This window comes from Gopherus evgoodei, chromosome 8 (assembly GCF_007399415.2).
Source record: "Gopherus evgoodei ecotype Sinaloan lineage chromosome 8, rGopEvg1_v1.p, whole genome shotgun sequence".
In the NCBI taxonomy this organism is placed as follows: Eukaryota; Metazoa; Chordata; order Testudines; family Testudinidae; genus Gopherus; species Gopherus evgoodei.
In genome coordinates, this window is record NC_044329.1 from 84,362,629 (window position 1) to 84,389,009 (window position 26,381).

At 39.6% G+C, this 26,381-nt stretch overlaps 1 protein-coding gene across 1 annotated transcript in view; it reads right to left on the reverse strand.

The window, feature by feature from the left end:
• The window catches only part of PRKACB (protein kinase cAMP-activated catalytic subunit beta), a 129,812-nt gene that overhangs the window by 96,149 nt on the left and 7,282 nt on the right, over window positions 1-26,381 (reverse strand). The window lies entirely within an intron of this gene.

Below are 26,381 nucleotides of genomic sequence, written 5' to 3' on the forward strand. Positions count from 1 at the left end.
TTTTCCAATGTGTATTGCTTTGTACTTAACATAAATTTCATCTGCCATTTTTGTCACCCAGTTTATTGGGATCCACGTGTAACTCTTCATAGTCTGCTTTGGACTTAACAAACCTGGAGTAATTTTGCATCACCTGAAAATTCTGCTAACTCAGTGTTCAACCCCTTTGTCCAGATCATTTATGAATAAGTTGAATAGCACAGGTCCCCACAGAGATCCTTGGGGAAACCTGCTATTCACCTTTCTGCATTGTGAAAACTAACTATTTATTCCTCCATCATTTATTTCCGCTCTTGTAACCAGTTACTGATCCACGAGAGGACCCTACCTCTGATCCCATGATTGCTTAGTATACTTGAGAGCCTTTGGTGAGAGACCTTGTCGAAGGCTTTCTGAAACTCCAAGAACACTATAGCAATTAGATCACCCTTGTCTACATGCTTGTTGCCATCCTTTAATAGATTGGTGAGGTATGATTTCCCTTTACAAAAGCCATGTTGACTCTTCCCAGCATATCATGTTTACCTACGTATGTGATAATTCTGTTCTTTACTAATAGCTTCAAACAGTTTGACGGGTACCGAAGGTAGGCTTACTGGCCTGTAATTGTCAGAATAATGTTTAGGCCTCTCTTAAAAAATAAAATCATCATTATATTAGATAAATCAACCTCTGCACCAGATGAATTGAGAGTAAGTGATACCTTATATAGCACAGATAGTAGTTCTCTAATTTCATATCTGAGTTCCTTCAGAACTCTTGGGTGAATACCTTCTTATCCTATTGACTTATTACTGTTTAGTTTATCAATTTGCTCCCAAACCACCGCTATTGATACCTTAATCTAGAACAGTTTCTCAGATTTGTCACTTAAAAAGAATGTCTCAGATGTGGGAATCTTCCCCATGGTCTCTACAGTGAAGACCAAGAATTCATTTAGTTTCTGTGCAGTGCCTTGTCTTTCTTGCGTGCTCCTTTAGCGCCTTGATTATTCAATGGCCCCATTGACTGTTTGGTAGGCTTCCTGCTTCCATTTATTTTTAATGTTGCTATTAGTTTGTGTACTTAGCTAGCTGTTCTTCAAATTCTTTCTTGGCCTGCCTTATGATATTTTACATTTGATTAGCCAGAGTTTATGTTCCTTTGTTTTCCTCACTAGGATTTGACATTAGAGACAAAAAACTCATCCTTCAAAAATAGCCACCTCTTTCACTCTGCTGTTTAGTCAGGGTGGCTTTTTTGTTATTATTATTTATTAATTATTATTATTATTATTATTATTATTAGGGATATACATTTAGTTTGAGCCCTATTATGGTGCTTTTAAAAAGTTTCCATTAGGTATGTAAAAGTTTAACCAGTTAACAGATAAACTTGATGCTTATTGGTTTCTTTTAACGATTAAACCTCCTCAGGATCCTGGCTGCCAGCCCTGGGATCCCAGCCCTGAGCCCCCCGAGATCCCCACTGCAAGCCCCCAATAGGTGCAGATCCTGTGCTCCATTTAGGACTAAATCCGGAATTGCCTCTCATCTTGTGGTTTCCAGGATGAACTGCTCCACGAAGCAGTCATTTATGGTATCCTGAACTTTTATCTCTGCATCTCTCGTTGAGGTGACACATACCCAGGCAACATGAGGACAATTGAAATCCTCCATTATTGTGTTTTCTGTCTTTGTAGCCTCTCTAATCTCCATAAGCATTTCACAGTCACCATCCTCCTCCTTGTCAGAAGTATATTCTTACTGCTAAACTCTTACTTTTCAAGCATGGCATTTCTATTCATAGAGATCTGATTCGTTTAAGATTTTTACTATATTTGACTCTATACTTTCTTTCACATATAGTGCCACTCCTCCACCAGCACGACATACTCTGTTGCTCCTATATATTTTGCACCTTGGTATTACCATATCCCATTGATTATCCTCATTCCACCAACTTTCTCCCAATGCCTATTATAGCAATATCCTCATTTAACAACAGGCTCTCCACTTCACTCTTCTTAGTATTTAGACTTCTAGCCAATGGAGGGGAGTGTGTGGGCACAGATACATTTGTCCGCTACCCTAAAGCCTGACCACTTCACCTCCAACCTGTCCCTCTGCCAGTCCTGTCTCATCTCCACACCTGGCTCCTTGTTCCAGTGTCATTCTTTTTGCCTATCCAGATCCAGTATCCACTCTGCAGGCTTCTCATCCCAGCCTCGATCTCCTTCTCTGGCCTTGCTGTCCCAACTTCCTCCTCCTTCCCCAATCTCTCCCTCTTCGCTTGACTAGTCCCAGTTCTCCCTGCCAGCTCCTAATCTTGTCTGTTTCTTTACCCACCCCTGCAGTGTCTCCAAGTCCTAGTCTCCCTCCCCAAGTTCCTCATCTAGTCCCAGTCTCTCCCTCTACCTTAGCTCCTTGCCCAATCTTAGTGTTCTCCTGCCAGCCACTTGGCTCCCAGTTGCCTTCCCCATCATTTCCCTCAGGTGCTCTCAGCTCCAATCTTCTGGCCCAACCAGTTCCAACCTCTCCTCCCCCACTCTGGCTCCCAATCCCAGTTCCCTTCTCTCCCCCTCCCCAACCACACACACACCCAGCCAATCTCAGGTTCTGCCCTCATCACACCAGCAAGCCAGATTCCCTGTCTCAATCTACTCCTTTCCCTCATCTGGCGTTTGTCCTCTCTGCATTCAAATCAGACTTCTTCTGCCACACTGCCTTGGGGCCAGTGTCGTGTAGCAGGGGGAAGTGCCATTGACAGCATTAGAGAGACGGACTTCCTGTTCTCATTTCCAGACCCCCAACCCAGTCCAGAACATCTGGGAGCGACCATTACAGGCAAAATCATATGCAGGAGCTATGATGGAATGGCACATGCACAGTCTGGTCAGCACAAGGAGATGCAGGAATCTCAAGCATATTCAGTAAGGCCAAAATCACCTTTGATTTTTAACGGCTAAATTTTCAGAAGTCTACTCAGCATGTAGAAACTACAATTTTTCAAAGGCTTACAGTTTGGCCAAATTTAGACAGATTTTCACCGGGATAGCAAAAGGTACTTCCTTCATACAAGGCCAAATTTCAAGATTTTGCTCCAAAGCACGAAGGGGTTAGAGATTTTAAAAGAAAATGTCACTAAAATATTTTTTGCCAGCCTCATTCTCAGAAATGGCTGAACTACTTTGGTTGACAATTCCCCCCCCCCCAAAAAAAAATCAGCCTTAGACAGAAATCCAGCATGTAAAACAATTTACGTTTGGCAAATTTGTAAGCAACTGAAAACCATATTTTATAACAGGAAATGTTCAGCAGCCTTAATAATAGGTGGCACAATCCCCCCACCTATAATCTGACAGAAAGCCTAAAAAGCAAGAAAATGAAAAGTTAAGGATGGCTACAGCCCATACTTTCTATTCTTCTATCCAGAGAGATGGTCCTGAGCACTGGCACAACCATCATACATGACAGAAAAGACTGTTACTCACCTTTGTAACTGTTGTTCTTTGAGATCTGTTGCTCATATCGATTCCAATTAGGTATGGGTGCGCCACGTGCATGATCGTCAGGAGATTTTTACCCTAGCAACACTTGGTGGGTCAGCTGAGGTGCCCTCTGGAATGGCGCCTTTATGGCACCGGCCAACCCAGCGCCCCTTCAGTTCCTTCTTGCTGGCTACTCCAACGGAGGGGAAGGAGGGCGGGTTTGGAATGGATATGAGCAACACATCTTGAAGAACAACAGTTACAAAGGTGAGTAACCATCTTTTCTTCTTCGAGCGCTTGCTCATAACGATTCCAGTTAAGTGACTCCCAAACCTTACCTAGGTGGTGGGGTCGGAGTGAGATGTCGTGGAGTGAAGGACCACTGAACCAAATGCAGTATCACCCCTGGACTGCAGCACTATCACATAGTGGGCGGCAAAGGTATTCACTGATGACCAATTCGCTGCCCTACATATATCTCCTGAATGGGCAGGTGCACCAGGAAAGCAGAGGATAAAGCCTGAGCCCGCGTGGCGAGGGCAGTAAGGTGCGGAGATAGGACACCAGCCAAGTCATAGCACGCACGGATGCACGATGTGATCCGGGACGAAATGCACTGGGAGGAGACCGGAAGGCCTTTCATCCGGTTTGCCACAGCAACAAACAGCTGTGACGTTTTCCCGAAGGGTTTCGTTTGCTCGATGGAGCAGGAGCCGATATTTGTCCTATCCGCTCCGGCAATGGACGTGGCTCCAACTGTGGTGTGGCAAGCGTCGGCAGCTCTCGCACCAACAAACAAGAAGTGGCAGGCACTTGCTTGGGATGCTTATTCTTCTGGCTCAGAGATAGAGACTTGCACCAGGGTGGTGGAGGTGCTGGGGAGATCTGGTGCCACGAGTCTTTGGTAGAGTCCGAACGCAGTGCTGGACCAGTTGGTGCCACAGGGAAACTCCCCACTGAGGACAATGGTGCCGAGTCTCGGCGCACGGAGGAAGGGACCTGGCTAAGTGCCTCTTCCATAAGGAGCTGCTTCAGTCTAAAGTCCCGCTCCTTTCTAGTCCTCAGCTTGAAGGCTTTGCAAATGCGGCACTTGTCTGCTTGGTGGGATTCCCCCAGACATCTTAGGCAAGAGTCATGGGGGTCTCCTGTTGGCATCGGCCTCTGGCAAGCTGAGCAGGGTTTGAAGCCCTGAGACCCAGGCATAGGCCTGGTACCGGAATAAGGGAGAAGACCCTGTTCCCCCTCCACTAATTAAACTAACTATACCAATACTAAGTAGTTCACAACTATTAACAACTATAACCAACTATTAACAATTAATTAGAAACTATTAACAGGTACTAAAGCGAATGCTAGGGAGAGTGGAGGTCAGCTAAGCTGCGCTCCACAGTTCCAACGACCTTCATGAGTGACATTGCATTTGGTTCAGCAGTCCTTCACTCCGCGACATCTCACTCTGACCCCACCACCTACGTAAGGCTTGGGAGTCACCTAACTGGAATCGATATGAGCAAGCACTCAAAGAAGAAAAGGCGGTTACTCACCTTTGTAACTGTTGTTCTTTGAGATGTGTTGCTCATATCCATTCCAAATCCGCCTTCCTTCCCCTCTGTCAGAGTAGCCAGCAAGAAGGAACTGAGGGGGCATTGGGTCGGCCAGGGCATATATCCGGCGCCATAAAGGTGCCACTCCATGAGGCGCCTCAGCCGACCCACCGAGCGTTGCTAGGGTAAAAATCTCCCGACAATCATACACGCAGCATGTGCGCACCTAACTGGAATCGATATGAGCAAGCACTCGAAGAACACAACCTTAACTCTGCTTCAAATACAGATGCTAGCCTCCCACCACTTTCTTCCCTAAACAACACCATCACAAACAGAAAAGACTCCCCCCATCACCCACTATAATTTCTTTTGTTCAATTCAGTGACAGTACATACACGTTTAGGTTTTGGGAAGAAAGGAGGGTGGATATACTAGAATCCCCACTGGATCTGCTCCTAAGCCAGCAAGTCTCTTTGATGAAGATCCCGTTCTTGAAAGGAATCACTGCTATACTGAAGATGTAGCCCTTTATGAACCTGTTCAGTTGGCTCAAGAGATCCAATCCTGAACAACAGAGCTCATCTCAATCATTTAAAAACAAAACACTTATCAAGCAATGGAGTTTTTCATCCCACAATAAGTATGTTCCATGAAACCCATTATGGTCTCAAACTTTTTAAAAAACTACTAAATGAAAATTTAAGTCTGGTGAGATTGTTTTAATTTTGTGCTTTCCATTTTTGGTCTTCATGTTTGGTTGTCATTTCTTATGTGGCCTATGTAGTCCAGGAGGATCTTGGGAACCAATTGTCATGTGTATCCTGGGTTGACAAGGGGACCTACTTATCTGTTTTTCATTTGTTCATTTTCTTTAACAGTGCCACTGAACGCTTTCACAAAGAACAACATTTTCAAAAAAATAGGGTACTTTGTTGACAACTTTGGTCTTCATGTAATTATTATGGTAGTTGGAGTCTTATGACTGCACACTTTCACTGAGGCCCTGGTCTTCATTAAACCAATGTTTCTTCCTCAAAGATCCTAGTTTCAGACAGAGTAGCCATTCCTTTGTCAAATATCTTGTCCAACAAAACACGAAAGCCTCTGGCTTAGCAAATTAGTCCCCAGTTTCAGATGCAGAGAAAATTATCGGGGGCAAGTGCTAAAAGCTAGTGTGGTTCTCCTCTCCTACATTATTCATATAGTCTTCCACACACTGAGTTAGAGAAAGAAGCAGCCAACTTTAATCACAATCTGTCAGTTAACAGAAATACATAAGGATTCAGTTACAATGAACAACACTAATAACTGTTTCTTTCTGTTAAAATGAAATCACATAACTCTGTTTAGACATATAGATACCCTGCCCTGGTGTACCAATTTTTATTACTTTCTACAATTTGAATTTTTTTAAAGTGGCCCAAAAATATAATTTTGTGGGTTCTAACTTTTTATAGGCCAATTTTTAATTAATTGATTAGGACTAGAAAGCTAACAAATTTACTTAAAAATCTTGAGGAAATTCAACTTTATTTAAGAGATCATATGCTGAAAATTTGTGGCAAGCACATTGATACACTTCTTCCTGGACCTTGTCTACGCTAGGATTTTTTTTCTTAACATTTTCTTCCATTACTGTCGCTGGTTTTGTTGCAGCAGCTGCAAGGTCAGTATTTAATCCTTTATATATAAACATGGAAGTTGGGACTACTACTTTAAAATACAGATACCACTATAGTAATCTATGTCTCTGTTTCTCAAGACAAGATTACTTCCCTTAGGGATTCATTTTAAATCCCCCTAGAAACTGATGTTAGTGCAGAATTCAGCTACCTGTTTGTCAAGTGGTATATTTTACTGTGAGCATGTTATACTGGTGGTGGCTGTATGAACTGCATTGCTTACAGATTGTGTTCTAGGTAGAATTTAAGGAGTTCCTTTTGACTAAAGACTTGGCTACACAGCAAGTTAGTGAGTGACAAACCAGGGTGCAACTCCCACTACTTAAGCATAACTATTATAACAATCATAGATTTGATGCAGTAATTGCATTTATGTTTTCATATGTTGTCAAAGACAATGAGAATTATAGATTGGTATTCTTATGTTTCTAAAAATAAATATATGAATAAAGTAAAATAGAATTTAGATGATCTAACTATCAAAGTATGCTGTTACTGGAGCTACAGTTGCACATCCATGGTGTCATAGCTCCGTAAAGTAGATGTTTCCTACAGTAATAGAAGGGGTTGTTCCACCACTGTAGTAACCCACTTCCCCAAGCAACAGTAGCTACACAGACAGAAGCATTCTTCTATCAACATAGCTGCTTCCACACTAGGTTAGGTCAACACATCTGTGGTGCTCAGGCAGTCCGAATTTTCTTCCCCACACTCCTGTCCACTATAGCTACGTCAACCGAACTTTTAAGTGTAGACCAGGCTTTATCTATCATTTGTTTTAAAATTCATGTTTAAAAGCAAGATTTGTTGCAGATAGATATGGACAGAATTTAACAACCAAATGCAAGACATCCAAGTGCATATTGTCACTATTCTAATGTTTTTAATGTTAGATTTGTAGTTCTGCTTATTTTCTTTGCATCTGTTGATTTTTTTGCTCATTACAGTCTGATTCACAGTCAATTCTCATAAATAAAGTGAACATACCATTTAAAAGTATTTAAATTTAAATTATTTTTCAAAATGAAATTAGTTCTCAATAAACTAGTATTACTTGGATTACAGCAGCACCTAGAGGTCTAAAGAGCAATCAAGGCTCCATTGAAGTAGACACTGTACAAATATTCAGAGACTAAGATTCATTAAGATGATGATTTGTCCAAAGTCACACAAGAAGTCTGGGGTAGAGCTGGGAACTGAACCTAGATGTCCCGAGTCCCAGTTCAGTACTTTAAATCACAACACCATTTTTTCCTACTGAAGACACTGGAGACTAAACTCACTGTGACTGCAAGTTTTCCCACATGGCCTTACTAACATGTCTCAACCTTGACCAGAAAGGACTATCTATAGAAGCTAGATGGTACCAATAGTTTCAGTGTATATGTCTTATTACTGCTTGGCTTCCCTCCACAGTGGAGGACAATTATTTTTGGAGTGTGGGTACTGATTTAAATGGCATACTGTGATCAGATATTCCCAAAATATAAAAAAGCATAGCACAAAAATCCAAACAAATTCCAGTTTAAGAATTCTTTAATGTTTTCTGAAATAAACAAGGCCTCAAAGATGCCTGATCCCTCCACTGGATACTACAAAGGAGTCCAGTGGCACCTTAAAGACTAACAGATTTATTTGGGTATAAGCTTTCATGGGCAAAAAAGCCCACTTCTTCAGATGCATGGAGTGAAAACTACAGATGCAGGCATAAATACAAATGGAGAAAGGTAACTCCCTTCTTTTCATGTGTCAGTATATTTATGCCTGCATCTGTAGTTTTCACTCCATACATCTGAAGAAGTGGGCTTTTTTACCCACAAAAGCTTATGCCCAAATAAATCTGTTAGTCTTTCAGGTGCCACCGGACTCCTCGCTGTTTTTGTCAATACAGACTAAGACGGCTACCCCTCTGATACTTGACAATAAGAAAAAGTAACTGCAAACAAACACTAATTCAAGGAACTCATTCATCTTCTGATTGAGTAGATTATGAGACCATAAGAACATTCACTGTCACAATTGTAGGTGTGCTGAAACCTACAATTATATCTGTGCAGAACCATCAATCAAATTGTCTGTTGCTCCACATAAAGCTTACACAGCTTACCAAGACAGTAAAAAAGGGGAAACCAGTGATCTTGGTTTATATGCTATACACAATATTACTATCCTTTTTGTAAAAATACCAAACCAAGGAAACTTGCTTGCAATTTTAAAAGCCAATAGTGTCTGCAAGGGAATATCTTGCTTATAATTTGTTACTATTTAACACATTTAAAATCCCCAAAACTGTTTCCTATTATCTGATGAGAACTAGAATCAGGAAGAATGACAGGAAGAACCTTGAAGTAAGATGTATAAAAGTAAAATAGACAACTAGATCTGAAGGCAGACCTAGAAGAACAGTACCACTAAAAATATTTATCTCATGAGATTTAGGAATAGGAGAAGTGAGTTCAATCTGTTAAAATAAAAAGGGCTATTTAATAAGCTACTGCTTGATCCAAACTACTCTGAAGAATCCTCTGGTAGTTCAAAAGACCCCAAGACCATAAAAATTAAATTTGCAAGCTCTCTTTTTGGTCCTGGTTGACAAAAATAGTGTCACGATTCTTAAAAAGTGAACCTGAACAAATCCTAGCTGTAGCAGAATGCCTGATTTTGCATGATATATGTTGTGCCTCAGTTTATCTGATGACATGCCTGAGCTCTCAGAAGCTAATTCCCCCCCCCCCCGAGAAAATTTATATAGATGTTAATTGCTCATGCAAAGTAACCTGATACATCATTTGAAAAGTTTTTAACCTGCTTTGTGAGTAGTAAACCTTTCAGTCACAGCCTGAGAAAGACAACTAAAATAGAGCAGTAATGCTGTCCTGAGGCACCACATGCCAGTGGAGCTTCAGGTCAGCTGGGTAAGAAGGGGACTGTGATGCTGTTATTTCATACTAAATAAATACAGCATCAGGAAGAAGCAGCAACAGAAGATCTTCCACAGATCTGAATAAAGTTATAATCCAGGTTATTCTTAAATCAGATAGTGCAGTAATGCCTACTTCAACACTAAATAAATCAGATTTTTTTTAATGTAATCTATAGTCCATGCAGTAAAAATACACACACACACACCATAACGTACTTTTTCTGCATCTTGAGAGAGACTAGAAATACAAGGCAATTTAGAGGGGTGTTCTACTCAAAAAAAAATATTTTTCCCCCATGCAACTGGGAATCCCTTCCAGCTATTTTTGTACAGTATAAGAGTCCAGGTTCAGAAGAAGCAACATTCTGAGTAGTACTGTACGACAATTTAGCAGGTGAAAAACACCATACACAGAAAAGAATAAAACATTATTAATTAAAATACAGAGAGAGAATGCAGACATGAATCCTAAACTTGGTAAATTTTATTATACTGACAATAATGACTTATTGCTGAAGTCTTGTAGATAATTAAAAATTATCTGAGAATTTAATAGTGTACATTCATAAAATAAGTATGAAGTCATAATTTTTAATCTTTTGTCATCTTGCCAAAATATAAACAAATATTAGGAGTGCAGTGCCTTGTAAATTTGTAAAATCATTTCTCTCTAAAATAGATGGTAATTCATACACACTTAACCAAATAGTGCTGCATCCTATTACCTACGTAATAGAAATTTTCTATTTACATGGCTCAACAGAAAACCAAGAATGTATAACTGCCAATATAGTAAATGTAATTTTTTGCCCATGATTAATTTTGCCTTTAATTCATCACATGCATACAGGTAGGTTTTCAGTTGCTTTTCCAAAGCCATTCCATTTATATCTAAGTCTTAGTAATATATTTATATGAAGTAGAAGAAAATATTACTGGTATCATGCATTGCAAAATGAATTTGACTGTTGTATTCTACAAGCTCTGCATCCATTTGAAGCCAATGAAAAGATAAATAAAGTTGTTCTAAACAAGAATATAATTATTTCAAATTTATTTTTTTCTTCCATTTATATATAAACCTACATATCTGATTCACTATAGAGTTAAAAGTCTGTTCACTGACAATGTCTAACCTCTATCTGAAAACCATACTAAACTAAAACACAACAATACTTCCAAAATTTAAACAGGACAGCAGTTACCACTATTTCCAGTCCCATGCACATACCTACCAAAGTATAAACTTCCAAAAAACATGGTTTGCAGTTTCCTCGTTTTGGACTTTGTATATTACATGTTTTCTAAGATACCAATATTTGAACTAGACATTTTAACTAGAAAAACTGAATATGCGCTATCTATGATATTCAGTACCTTCACTGAAAATTTCTTTCATTATTTTATTCCCAACTTCTAATGGATCATTTAATGAACAGCAGCAACATATTTGTCATTCACACAAATCAGTACAGGAGAATGCTAATAACCAGATTTCTTATGAAAAGATAATTAAAATAATATTTTACTTGTTTATGAAGAACTAAAACTTGTCTTTCTCCTTCACCTCTCTTTCTCCAACTTTAAAAGCCATATTATAGGAATAGAAACTACAGACATGGTTACCTCTTTAACTGTTCAAATGGAGACTGCCCTTCAGTTGCTGATGAAGTGATTCCTGTCTATACAGTATGTAAAGTGCTTTAGTATCCTTCTGGATAAAGAAGCTACAAAAATTTAAGATCTTGTTTATTCATCATTATTATTATTATTAATCGGTTACTTTTAAACTACAATAAAATATCTTTTATGACCAAATTGTTTTGTTAGAATTCAACATTCAAAAGATGAATATCATTCTTTTATTTTAAAAACTACCATCACTAACCAATAGTTAGCCTCTCTTACTTGTACAGTACTAATTTCTAAAAATACTTTAACAGAAATTTAATATAGGATTTTAAATAGGACTTTAAATACAGTGTTTTGGTACTTCAAACAGCAATTCTGGATGTTTGGTTTTATCCAATGCTGTGGTAATTAAACTGAGTATATACTTGCAGAACCATACCGATTAGAAGAGAGAATCACATAAGAAATATTTTATTTTTGTGCTCCTAGATTTAAGATTGTCTGCTGCCAAAGAATAGTGTAAAGAAGCTGTATGCTACCGCAACAAAAATCTCAGAACATATCCCAAAGCTTCACACACAGAAGGACTCTCCCAAAAGAAGCAGACATGAATAGCATCAATATTACCACCATGTGACAAATCACCAGAAAAGATAATATACCCTACTCTGTTTCCCCCTGGGCAGTTTCAGAGGCAACCAGAACCAAAAGGAGTCTCTGCTAGGGCAATACCAACATAACCATGCTACTAAGGCACTGCTGTGGGTCACAGCAAGTACAGAGACAAATTGTACCCTACAATGGGATAATACAGTAGAAATTCCACAATGGGAGTAGTTGTTCTTACACAAGAGGGAATGATTTGGCTCCACTACAGGATACAAACTGATTTAAGTTGAGGGACATTATGGTACTTGTATAATAAATGATCAACCACATCTTTTTCACCCAAGGCAAAAAGAAATTCCCCTTGGTAACAATATCTTAAAAAAAAAAATTGAGTGGAAATAAATTACAAAATTTTATCTTCCATGTTATGAATCTTGTGTGTTTAGTGTTAATATTTTGGGAGAGAGAGAAAAATATTCTTAATAGGGTTGTCAAATGATTAAAAAAAGTAATTGCAATTAAATTAAATTTAAATTTAAATTAAAAAATTAATCGCAATTAATCGCACTATTAAACAATAATAGAATACCATTTATTTAACTATTTTGGATGTTTTCTACATTTTCAAATATATTGATTTTAATTACAACACAGAACACAAAGTGTACAGTGCTTACTTTGTGTTTTTGATTACAAGTATTTGCACTGTAAAAAAACAGAAATAGTATTTTTCAATTCACCTAATACAAGTACTGTAGTGCAGTCTTTGTTATGAAAGTGCAACATACAAATGGAATTTTTTTTTTTGTTACATAACTGCACTTAAAAACAAATCCAGATAAAACTTCAGAGCCTACAAGACCATTCTGTCCTACTTCTTGTTCAACCAGTCGCTAAGACAAACAAGTCTATTTACATTTATAGGAGATAATGCTGCCCTCTTCTTATTTACAACGCCACCAAAAAGTGAAAACAGGCATTTGCACGGCACTTTTGTAGACAGCACTGCAAGGTATTTATGTGCCAGATATGCTAAACATCCATATGCTCCTTCATGCTTCGGCCACTGTTCCAGAAGACATGTTTCCATGCTGATGGTGCTCATTAAAAAAAATACTGTGTTAATTAAATTTGTGACTGAACTCCTTGGGGGAGAATTGCATGTCCCCTGCTCTGTTTTACCCGCATTCTGCCATATGTTTCATGTTATAGCAGTCTCAGATGACCCAACACACATTGTTCATGTTGTTTCAATGACAACACAAAAAGAAGGTTCCAACATGAGATTTCTAAAGAAAGCTACAGCACTTGACCCAAAGTTTAAGAATCTGAAGCGCCTTCCAAAATCTGAGAGGGACAAGGTGTGGAGTATGCTTTCAAAAGTCTTTAAAAAGTAACACTCCAATGAGGAAACTGCGGAACCCAAACCACCAAAAAAGAAAATCAACCTTCTGCTGGTGGCGTCTGACTCAGATAATGAAAATGAAAATGCGTCGGTCTGCACTGCTTTGGATTCTTATTGAGCAGAACCCATCATCAGCATGGATGCATGTCCCCTGAAGGTGGCTGAAGAATGAATCTTTAACACATCTGGCACATCAATATCTTGTGACGCCGGCTGCAACAGTGCCATGAGAACTCCTGTTCTTGCTTTCAGGTGACATGGTAAACAAAAAGCGGGCAGCATAATCTCCTGCAAATGTAAACAAACTTGTTTGTCTGAGTGATGGGCTGAACAAGAAGTAGGACTGAGTGGACTTGCAGATGCTAAAATTTTACACAGTTTTATTTTTTAATGCAGATTTCTTTTGTACATAATTCTACATTTGTAAGTTCACCTTTTATGATAAGGAGATTGCACTACAGTACTTGTATTAGGTGAATTGAAAAATATTATTTCTTTTGTTTATCATTTAACAGTGCAAATATTTGTAATAAAAATAATATAAACTTTGATTTCAATTACAAAACACAGAATATATACGTAGAAAAATGTCAAAAATATTTAATAATTTTCAATTGGTATTCTATTGTGTCGCAACCCAAAAGCTAACATGGTGTCTGTATGGCCAATTTTCGGTCATCTAAAGGTCACACTGGTACCATGTGCAACACCGTGGTGCTGTGTGCAATCTTAAGGTGCGGTGTGCAACATTATAGTGCCATATACAGTTTCCCGCTCTTTTTGCCTGGCCACCCAGGGGTCAGGTTAGTGCTGTGTGCATAACACCAGGGTGCCGTGAGCAAAGGGGCTCAATCTGACCAATCGTAGTTCAGTTCAAACGGTCAGATTAGGATTGTGTGCAAAACCATGCTAGTGTGCTGAGTGCAGCTTCTAGCAGCTTCTAGTGTGCCGTGTGCAAATTCTATCTACGTAGAGGGCGCCAGCTCGGAGCCTGGAATGTGAAGGAGCTAGGGACCAATCAGATTTCAACAAGTGTAAAAGGGCCTTTGAATAAAACCATGCCTCGTGCCAGGATCTGCGGGAGTATCCATGTACTAACTGAAGGACCAGATCAACCCTTCAGCCAGGGGTCTCCTCCGGATATAGCCGGCTCGAGACGTGTCGTTTATTGCTTTTTCAACGTTATCTTCTACGGATTCGGTATGCTTCTGGTGTCTACACTGCTGGTCAGCTGTGCCTGGAATACAGTACTTGCTTTCTAATTTTTCTTTCTGTGCTTTGCTTAGCCTCTTCTCTTTTCCCCTCTCTTATTTGGTACAGAACTGCATATATTGTTATCTGATGTAAAGTTGTGTATATACGGTATATAAGAATTGAGTCATTGTAATAACTGCTACTGAAGTTAACTGGTGTATTTGATAGTAGTATTTGGTTAGTGTGCACACAGTTCATTTAATTTGGTGTATTTATCTTAATTTTTAAAGAGCAGTTCATTTTGAATTATCTGGTTCCTTGTTAATGAATGTAAATAGATTGCTTCAAGTTGTGTGAATGTTTTGTTCTAATAGTACTGTTAGTTGGTAGAAGTGCTCCTCCCCAGTCCAAGTTGTGATTTTCTCCCTGTTAATAAATGGCCACGTGGTGTTTTAAATTTTCAGTCTGTCTGGTTTTAATTTTCCTCTCTCAATTAAAAAATTCACCGAACCCGCATTAGGGACGGACATATTGCTTTACAGTGCAATTAAAACTGCGATTAATCACAATTAATTTTTTTAAATCGCGATAAATTTGAGTTAATCATGTGAGTTAACTGCAACTAATCAACAGCCATAATTCTTAATGATGTAACATTACTGCTTACTACCTAGTCCACTAATAATATGCTAAATAGGGCCCAATGCTGGCGCATCTCCATCTTCTAAAAGGAGCTTTTCCTTCTGGAATATTTTACTACCTTGCTTTCCCAGAAAGCCTACAGTATATGACTTGGGGTCAAGAATGCACTTAAAGTACTCCAACTCCCATAATGACAACATGTATTCTACTACACCCAGTTTCTGCATGATTAAGCACAGACTCTACCTAAACCGCAATTCATTAAATATAAGCTTTTTCCATCGTCAGGTTACCCAAAGAACAGATTGGTTTCATCACTATACTATTTAACACCTTCCCTCAGTGAAAATACTACTCTGTCTTCTGCCCACAGAAATCTAAATTCCACCTGCTGCTTTATTTCCTATAAATGAACCAGACCCCTGACTGTGAATTACAGTCAACTTCTATAAACCTGTCTCAAGTGTTCCACAAACAACAAGTTGACTCTGAAGATCAACAGATTTGCTATTGTCGTGCTCAAGAAGCTGGCACCAGATGCATGTGTCTTGTTAAAGAAAACATCTTATTAGACATTGCTCACAATTCATAGGATTCCCCACCACATTAGATCCTTAATATCACAGATGCATACAGTCTCTTATTACCCACAGAACCCGAAAAGAACGTAAAAGGAAGTATAAAAAACAAACTCCTTCCCCCTCAAAACAGGATCAGCAATAGCCCAATTAAATTAATGATAATCTCCATACCTGAGAGATATAACTGGATTAAGATAACGAGATCTTAATGAACTTTGTCTATCACCAGGCAACGTAAGTGAAGTATTTCTATGCAGAAGTATTGTGCTAATCCTTTGCAAGATTAAGATAGCTCAATTTTAAGGAAGAAAATTAAAGGAGAGACACAAATACATTGCCATTATCAATGCCACGTATGGAGAATGAACTACATTTTCTTCACAGCATGACTGAAGCACACTGAAAGTATGTGGAAAGCTTGTACAGTAAAAGCTGTGTTATCCATCCCTGTACCAACCAGAAAGCTCTAATAACAACTGACCTTTCTAATCTTCCTAGAAAGTCTAGTTTATAGTCCGGTTGGCGCGGGGCCAGCAGGCTCCCTAGCTGGCTCCATGTGGCTCCCTGGAAGCAGCAACATGTCCCTGCTGCTCCTAGGTGGAGGAACAACCATGAGGGGTTCAGAGTGAGGGAAGAGGTGCGGGGTTGGGGCACAGGAGGGGGTGCCGGATCTGGGCAGCGCTCACCTCAGGTGACTCCATGCAAATGTTGACCTGTCCCTGCTGCTCCTAGGCAGAGGTGTGGCAGGCGGCTCTGCACTCTCCCACCCCCGCAGCTCCCACTGGCTGCAGAAAACAATCAGTTTCATCCATATTTTAAAAGAAAGGTTATAGTTAATTTAACTGTAGAATAAAACTAGTAAGACCTTGCCCAAGTTATCCCTTGAAGACAATATCCCCACCCAACACCCTGACTATAGGGAAGGATAAGGCTTGCAGGAACAAAAAGTTAGAGATATTTTGGTCCCAGCTGGAAAGGGAAGCAGGCTTCCTACCATCCTCATCTCACTCCCCTGAGCAGGCGTAGACATATTAGTGTCTAGGAGAGCTCCCAAAATCCCCAAAGGCCTCACGTTATCAATATCTTCCCTGCTTCATGGATCAAGGAAGTGAATATGTCAGAGGAACATGAGAGAGTGTTAAATATCTCTCCCTCTCTACAATGCAAAACTAAATGAGAAATACCTTGAAAGGAATCTCATTTAGCAGCCCCCTATATGCTAAAACCTTATTTTTGAGACATTAACAATCTGGGACTATTCTACTGTCAGCAAAATCAGGAGCTGCTCTTACAGCACAAGTCTTGCATGCTAAAAAACTATAATAGTGCAATGGTACAGCAATTTTTTCAAACAGTGTAAGTTATAGCCACAGTTTTTATTATTATTATTCTGATGCAGACAAACAAACAGGTCCTAGAATACTGCTGTAAATTACGTAGGTGCTTTTCATCAAAAAATGTATTGTATTAAGCATCTGCTAGAAAAAAACTGCTTTAAAAGGAAAAAAGATATGACAAATTTATGTAATGCCCTCTCTCCACCCAATTACCTTTTTTAATGCCAATCTGCTTACAAGTTTTGGTGGACACGTCTGGGGTTTTTTGGATCCCGCAACCCACTCAGCAGGGTGTATCTTCTTTATTTTTCCCCTATGAATTTATTTGATGGTGCCTCCACCCCTCTTGCTCCTTCTTGGCAGGGTTACTAGGGTAGCTTGGGCGGAAAATTCTAACCAAAGGGTAACCCCCACTTACTTGACAGATAGTTGAAGACTCCCAAGAAATAACAAACACATAGAATATATTCGACACAGTAATTATATTAAACAGGAGACAAACATAACATAACAGGGTAAAAACACTATTCTTAGGGTCACTGGTGCCCATGCTGACAATACCCGTGACTTTTCCCAGACATGTGATCTGAGGTAGAAAAATGTAAGATTAGTGTCCTGTTAGCACATGTACTTTGTTGAGGCCCTAATGACCTATGACCATATCTTTTTTGCAGTGGTTTAGCAGTGTGGCTGACAGTTTTCAGTACAAGTCAAAGGACTCACAAGTGGGAGGAGGTTTAAGTCCCTCCACAGGTTTAATATGCAGCAGGTTATAAAATCCCCAAACCCTTACTTCCTGGCTTGAGGATACAGTTCAGGGAACAGGGGGTCCCCAAAACAATTTCCCTGACTAACTAAAAGATGATGCGCTCACAAACTTCATGAGTGACCCTCAGGTTCAGAGATGACTCTGAACTCCTCGGTCACTGCAGAGGGGCTGATCTCTGCTGGCAGGGATCCTCTTCAGGAAGGAGTCAGACTGCTTCTCGTCCCAGGATTTCCCTTCACCACAAACGGATGCAGGGCTCAAGGTGTAGATTACACAACTATACTAAAATTTAAACTCTAGTTTTCTACCCCAGTGTCCGGCCACACTCACAGCAGGCAGCAGCACTGGACTAGCAGAGAGAGCAGAGTTGACCATGTGGTGACTGGTCTCACCTAGGGAGCAAGAGAGCTAACTCAGCCTGGCTGGGGAAGCTTCCCAGCAAAATTCTACAAACTGGGAGTCATCAGTGGAGAGGGAAAAGCCCAGCTGAGAGAACTTGCTTTCAGGTCCCTAGAGGCCAGTTCTCAGGAGGAACGCTGCCTGCAGACCTGGGACTCACCAGCTCCGCACACAGCCAGTCCTGCCCTTGCCCTGGCTGGCTCTAGACTGCCTCAAAAAATGGTTTCTCCCCTTTCCTGAGCTCCTTGGGAAGGGCATCTCACTCCCTATTGGTTGCAGGGCAGACTGAGTCTGCCTTGGCTCCCCCTCCCTACAAGGGACAGTGTGCCTCTCCCTGACCTGCCAGCAGACAGAGCCCCAGGAATATAGGTAATCTCTTTGGGGGTTACACTTGGAAGATGAAACAAACTTTTATTCACTTATCAGCTTCTGAAAACAACGTGATTTTAAAGGGACTGTCAATTAAAAAAAAATTACTTCTGTCTGAAACTATTTGATCTATGTTTGTTATAAACACCTACAATTACCATAACTGAAGAGATGGGGAGGGGGAATGTATTTTCTCTATTCTTCCAGTTTGCTTGCTTGCCAAGTTAACAAGGAACCATACTGTATTACTTAAATATCTGGAGACAATCTGCTAATAGAAGACTTTTTGCTACTCTGCATGAATTCCCTGGGTGAAAATAATGTATTTTTAACAAATTTAGATTAAATGCACGGATGGCTTTGTAATGTGATCTAGACCAAAATTTTCAATGTATTTCATATCTTACCAGACACTCAATTACTACTGGCATAGATCAACATACACGTCGCACTCCCCGTCAGTACCCAGTTCAAGCCAGGGAAGCTAATGATTCAACCAGCGGGACCAAATTCAGTGATGAATTCTGGTCATATGCCACCTGAGGCACATTGCGCGTACACTAAGAAGACGATGACGACTACCGGCCTTGCTTAAGCCATTTAATCGCCCCTCAATGTTGCACATTTAATTTTAGAGTGAGGGCAAACGATCAGTTCTGAACAAAGAGGGAGATGTTTCTAAGGCCATGTCTACACTTACTGGTAGATCGATGCAGTGGTGTCGATTTAGCAAGTGGACTCTGGTACTCCATCTCCCCAAGAAGAGTAAGGGAAGTTGGCGGCAGAGCATCTCCCATCAACCCAGCGTAGTGTAGACACCATGGTAAGTCAATCTAAGCTACGTTGACTTCAGTTACGTTATTGACGTAACTGAAGTAGCGTAACTTGGGTCAACTTGCTGCAGTAGTGTAGATCAGCGCTATGGGTATGTCTACGCTGCAAAAATACAGACGCCCCCACCCCCCACTGCAGCAGCAAGTCTCAGAGCCAGGCTCAACTGACTAAGGTTTGCGGGGCTTACACTACAGGAGTAAAAATAGCAGAGCAGCCTGTCAGGCTGGAGCCTACGCTCTGAAACCAGGCAAGTGGGGTGGATTTCAGAGGCTGGGTTCCAACCCGAGTGGGAACATCTAAACTGCTCTTTTCAGCCCAATAGCGAGTCTTGCAAGCCTGAGTCTGTTGACACAGGCTCTGAGATTCGCTGCCATGGGGTGGGTTTTGTTTTGTGTTTATTTGCAGCATAGACATATATTAAATTAGAGGGGAAAACAGGTCAGAATGCAGTATTATTGTTGTACTATAACAACACTTGGTAGGATTTCCATCTCTCAGGTTTTTGAGGAATCCTCAGTTTTCTTGTTTTATAAATGTAATTAAAAAACAATATGAAGTTCACTTGTTAAAACATTTCTACAATATGTTGTTGGATTACAAGTTTATTTTCTATTATTTGCTACCTCAAATAAAAAACCATGCTATAGCAGCTAATTAGAGTAACGACGCAAAGCATTACGTTCTGTTAAGGGGTGTACAGATAGCTGGGCAAACTTTCAGGAAGCTGATGGCATAAACTGTGAGTCTGAACATTCCCCATTAACATTGTTTCTTGATTAAAACTGTAATAGTGTTCCACCTTAAAAGTAAGCCATCAACTTGAAATGAATATTGAGTTAAGACCATTTTTGTGTACTGAATACCCACTTATAGCCTTTAAAGTAGTGTAGACAATTAGGGGTGGGGGCCATCACTTGGCAGAGAGATACATTTACCTTAAATAAAGTACCATATGCCATAACTTATCGTACCTAATATTACACCATTCTTCACCATAATTAAGAGCATTCAGCACAGATATCTAAGATAAATTCAATTTTCATTTTAGTTTCTGAAGTTTTATCATTAACTTGGCATACAAAAAATTCACCAAGGAGAACATAACTCTAATGAATATAAAAATAATTGTTCAACTCTACAGAAGCACTATCCACAATGAACCTTCCAGGACACCTAGCTGTATATGAAGCTATTGAAGACTCCTGGAACTAAAACTGCTTTGTTTTGCAATTTGATATTTATGCAGGACATTAATCTGTAATATGAAATGGTGTCTTAAATTATTTCACTCTGAAATACAGTTTACAGAAAATGAGTACTTTTAAAAACGTAACTTAGCTAAAGTATTTGGAGCACAGACTTAGTAAACATGCATAGTAGCCAGTTTGATGATAGGCTATAATGTTGGAATGCACTATTGATAATCTATTCTCCCAATAACTTTACAAACTGGAGCTCCAGTCTCAGAAACCACCTTGCTTGGATGGACCCTTGTGCCAGATTTCAATGGGGCTCCAACACTAATCCAACTGTGTCACTGAGGCCTAGAATTTTAAAAACAGCAGCCCTAAGAACAATACTATTTTTCCGATTTGCAGAGAACACTGTAGAAAAGTACAACGATATAGATGTATTCAAAATGGGCCTGACTCTCTCTTCACACCAGTGAAAGCGAGGGACAATCAGGCTCAAAGGACTTCCAAAGCTCAAAACAATTATTTTAATCAGGTAAATAACCTGCATTCACAAGCTTGTACCCTTACCATACATACACTAAGCTATTTTGGTACAGCTAAATGTTTATTTGTCCAATAAATCTACTATAGCTTTGTGTATTTCCCATCAATGCATGTATTACCTAAACATAAATTAGCCATTAAAAACTATATTCATTTAAAAAAAAATAAATATCAAAGCTGTAGCAGAAGTCATCAGACATTTTAAAGATATAGACTTGTCAACTGTATTAATTCAATGTGTACCATTTGCCTTTGCCATACTGGTGCATGTTAAAAGAGTCTCAAACCTTCACACTGGTACCACCTCCCACACTGATTCTAGCCCTGCAACACCTTCTCCCTTTCCACTCCTGCCCTATTTTTGTCAACTGGAATTATATGACTAGAACCTCTGTGTACCAGACTGACTCAAGTGTCAGTTAACACAGAAATGCCTGAACCTTGCTAATTTGAATAAAACTATTGTCTTATTATAGACAGAAGTGTTTTATCTGTGATTAAGTTATATTTTACACTCATCTATAAAACCCATTTAGAAGATGAATACATTAAACTTATTGCAAGCTTAAACTATAATAATTAAACTAGGGCTGTCGATTAATCATAGTTAACTCAAAAAAATTAATTGTGATTAAAAAAATTTATTGCGATTAATTACACTGTTAAACAATAGAATATCAGTTGAAATTTATTAAATATTTGTGGACATTTTTCTACATTTTCAAACATATTGATTTCTATTACAACACAGAATACAAAATGTACAGTGCTCACTTTATATTATTTTTATTACAAATATTTGCACTGTGAAAATGATAAACAAAAGCAATGCTATTTTTCAATTCACCTCATACAAGTACTGTAGTGCAATCTCTTTATTATGAAAGTGTAACTTACAAATCTAGATTTTTTTGTTACATAACTGCACTTAAAAACAAAACAATGTAAAATTTTAGTGCCTACAAGTCCACTCAGTATTACTTTTTGTTCAGCCAATCGCTAAGACAAACAAGTTTGTTTACATTTACGGGAAATACTGCTGCCTGCTTCTTATTTACAATGTCATCTGAAAGTGAGAACAGGCATTTGCATGGCACTTTTGTAGCTGGCGTTACAATTATTTACATGCCAGTTATGCTAAACATTAGTATGCTTCTTCATGCTTTGGCCACAACTCCAGCGGACATGCTTCCATTAATTAATGCATTAACTAAATTTGTGACTGAACTCCTTGGAGAAGAACTGTATGTCTCCTGTTCTGTTTCACCCTCATTCTGCCATATACTTCATGTTAAAGCAGTCTCGGATGATAACCCAGCACATGTTCGTTTTAAGAACACTTTAACAGCAGATCTGACAAAATGAAAAGACTGTATCAATGTGAGATTTCTAAAAATAGCTACAGTACTCCACCCAAAGTTTAAGAATCTGAAGTGTCTCCAAAATCTGAGAGGGATGAGGTGTGGAACATGCTTTCGGAAGTCTTAAAAGAGCAACACTCTGATGCAGAAACTACAGAACCCAAACGACCAAAATATAAAATCAACCTTCTGTCGGTGGCATCTGACTCAGATGATTAAAATGAACATACGTCGGTCCGCTTTGCTTTGGATTGTTATTGAGCAGAACCCATCATCAGCAAGGACGCATATCCTCTGGAATGGTGGTTGAAGCATGAAGGGACTTAGGAATCTTTAGCGCTTCTGGCACGTAAATATCTTGTGACACTGGCTACAACAGTGCCATGTGAATGCCTGTTCTCACTTTCAGGTGACAATGTAAACAGGAAGCAGGCAACATTATCTCCTACAAATTGCAACCAAACTTGTATGTCTGAGCGATTGGCTGAAGTAGGACTGAGTGGACTTGCAGGCTCTGGACTTGCAGGCTCTGAACTTTTACATTGTACAAAAAAACTGTTTTATTTTTTAATGCATAATTTTATATTTGTAAGTTCAATTTTCATGATAAAGAGATTGCACTTCAGTTTTCGTATTAGGTGAACTGAAAACTACTATTTCTTTTGTTTTTTACAGTGCAAATATTTGTAATAAAAATAAATATAAAGTGAGCACTGTACACGTTGTGTTCTGTGTTGTAATTGAAATATATTTGAAAATGTAGAAAACATCCAAAAATATTTAAATAAATGGCATTCTATTATTAACAGCACGATTAATCGAGATTAATTTTTTTCAATCGCTTGACAGCCCTAAATTAAACGTATCACCTACTGTTCCACTACCCATTGTAACACAGACAAAGAAATTCAAACTGCTTAATATCACATTAATCAAAAGTCACCATAAATACTACTGGAGTTTATCTGTCTATTCATCTATGCATATATACCATTAATTATGTCATCTCCAATTCACTTCTCAGGGACAAGAACAAAAAACGGATTCTAGGTGCAGAGAAAGTAACAGTATTTTTCGTGTTTAAATCTCAGGTTTGCTCCTTTGATACAATAGCTACTCAGGCTGCCAGGTTTTTCTTTCATCCTTCTTTAAAACCACAATTAGTGTGTTTGTTTTTCAGTGCTAACAGCAAGGCGTGAGCTACACTTAAAAATTAAATCAACCTAGAAACTACGTCACTCACAGACGTGAAAAATTTCACATCCTGATTTCTGTAGTTAGGTCAACCTAACCCTCTGGTGTAGATGCAACTAAATCAAGGAAATAATTATTCTGTTGACCAACCTACCACATCTCAGAGAGGTGGATTAACTAAACCTCTACCCCGACAGAATGCGACCCAATATAACACAAATTCAGATACAACGCGGTAAAGCAGCGGGGAGCCCCAGGCCTTTTAAAGCGCCACCTGAGCCCCACTGCTTTAACGCATTATATCTGAATTTGTGTGGAGCCCCAGGCCCTTTAAATCACCGCCCGACCTCGCTGCCAGAGCTCTAGCGATGATTTAAAGGGACCAGGGCTTCCCACAGCAGCTGGAGCACCAGGCCCTTTAAATCCTCATCAGGGCTCTGGCAGCCAGGCTCAGGCGATGATTTAAAGGGCCAGAGGCTTCAGCCGCTGAAAGGAGCCCCGGGACCTTTAAATCCCCGCCAGAGTCCTGCTGTCAGAGCTCCGGTGGTGATATAAAGGGCCCAGGGCTCCCCGCAGCGGCTGGAGCACCAGGCCCTTTAAATCACCATGGGGAAGCCGGTCCAGTCCAGCACCCTGTACCGGCCTGAACTCGATATAACGTGATTTCACCTATAAGGTGGTGAGATTTTTTGGCTCCCAAGGACCGCGTTATATCAGGGTAGAGATGTACATTGATGGACAAACCCCTTCTATCTATGTAGGAAATGTCAAAACTACTGTGCCACAGCAACACAGCTGTAGTGCGGCTGCTGTAGCACAGGCTTACCCCAAGTGCAATAGTTTACCAAGTATGTACTTGCTATTGGCAGTAAGAAATCAGAACTCCTGGCGCCCTGTGGTTAAACATTCCTAAATTTTTAACAGTAAGATAAAAATTTATCAGCTACAGTGTGATAACAAACCAAAAATGTACCCCTACAAACAATCAAATAGACCGAACACGCTAGTATATCTGAGAATGATGCTTCAAGTTGAAAAAGGATTTTCTAGCTTTCTTGATTGTTTCAACAACTTAGATAAGATGGTTAATTATTTTAGCCTACCTTATTCTATCAAGCAGATACAACGCCTACCAAAAAAAACAGCCACTACAAAGCACAACAACAGTTCCTCTATTGTTCTTATGGAGAAAACTTGGTTCAGGATAATCATCAGGATGTCACATTTACTCTGGTAAAGAACAACCATGTCATGGAAGAAAGACAATGTGGGTGAGAAAATCTCTTTTATTGAACCAACTTGCATTGGTGAAAGAGAGACATTTTTCAGCTACACTTGTCTCTTTGACCAACAGAAGTTGAAATACCTTTTATTGGATCCGCACCCACCTTGTCCCTCTAATATCCTGGCACCTACATGGCTACAGCAACACTGCAAATGTCATAGGAGACATATTTTATGTTTCTCTGTGTTATGACGTGACAATTGTCTTCTTGTAGAATACCTATTACTGATTTACAGTACTTGAGATTCTCCTTGGGCCCGTCTTCACTGCTAAAAAAGCTGAATTTTTTATGTTGGGGTAATTAGCATGCACTAGCTATCCTAAAAAAAAAAAATTTGTGAAGACAAGGCATTCTAGTTTTACTGCTATGTAAACTCATGGAGGTGAACTTGGCCTCAGCAAGTTTATCTTGCAGTAAAACTAAAATACCTTATCTTCACTGTATTTTTACCTTAGGATAATTCATGAATGTCACCCCACTGCAAAACATCATCCTTTTACAGCAGTGAAGACAAACCTTTAGACTGCATCTTCACTGCACTTGATCTGAGCCAGAAGATACACCATGGCGTAAGCAATCATGGGGCTAATCAACTTGTGATAACCTAACTCGTGAAGGCATGATTACATCTACTGTGCTGTCAATCCCTACAGCAAGACCTGCAATTGACACATTTTACTGGGTAAGAATACTGAAGCGTCTTAGCACAAAGAACCACGGAATATGCCCACAGGTACATGCCAGTGAGTGTACAAATAGTCAGGACACAGGAAAGCAGGTAGGGATTTGCTGTAGGAATACTAACACCTGGGCTAGGCTAATCTAGATGTTCAGATTGGTTGCTCAATCACCCAGTGGTTGGTACCAATTACTGCAATAACTGTGCAGGGTAGACAAAGGGCATGGCTACACTGGAAACTTCAAAGTGCTGTCGCAGGAACGCTCCTGCAACAGCTCTTTGAAATGCAGTATGGTCATGCTCCTGGTAATCCTTCTCCCCAAGGCGATTAGCTCTGTGCGCGGTTCCCAGCGCTCAGTGCCTTTCTACACTACCACTTGAAAGCACCCAGACTTGACTGTGCTCAAGAGGGTGATTTTTCACACCCCGGAGCCAGCAAGTTAGAGCGCTATAAAATGTAAGTGTAGACAAGCCTAAAGCCTTAGTTACGTTAAAAATTGCAAAAGCCAAGTATTCAATGATTCTTCAAAACATGTTCATGACTTTTGATACTGACATGCTTCTGAGAGTGGATGGGTGGGTAAATGAATGGGCACTACTAACAAATACATAACAATGCATCAAATGACTTAAGATATTTTAAAGTGGAAAACAATCTGAGCCCACAAACAGGAACAACGGACAGTAGCTAAATGTTCAAAAGGATGGAACAACTCCAAAATGTTAACAT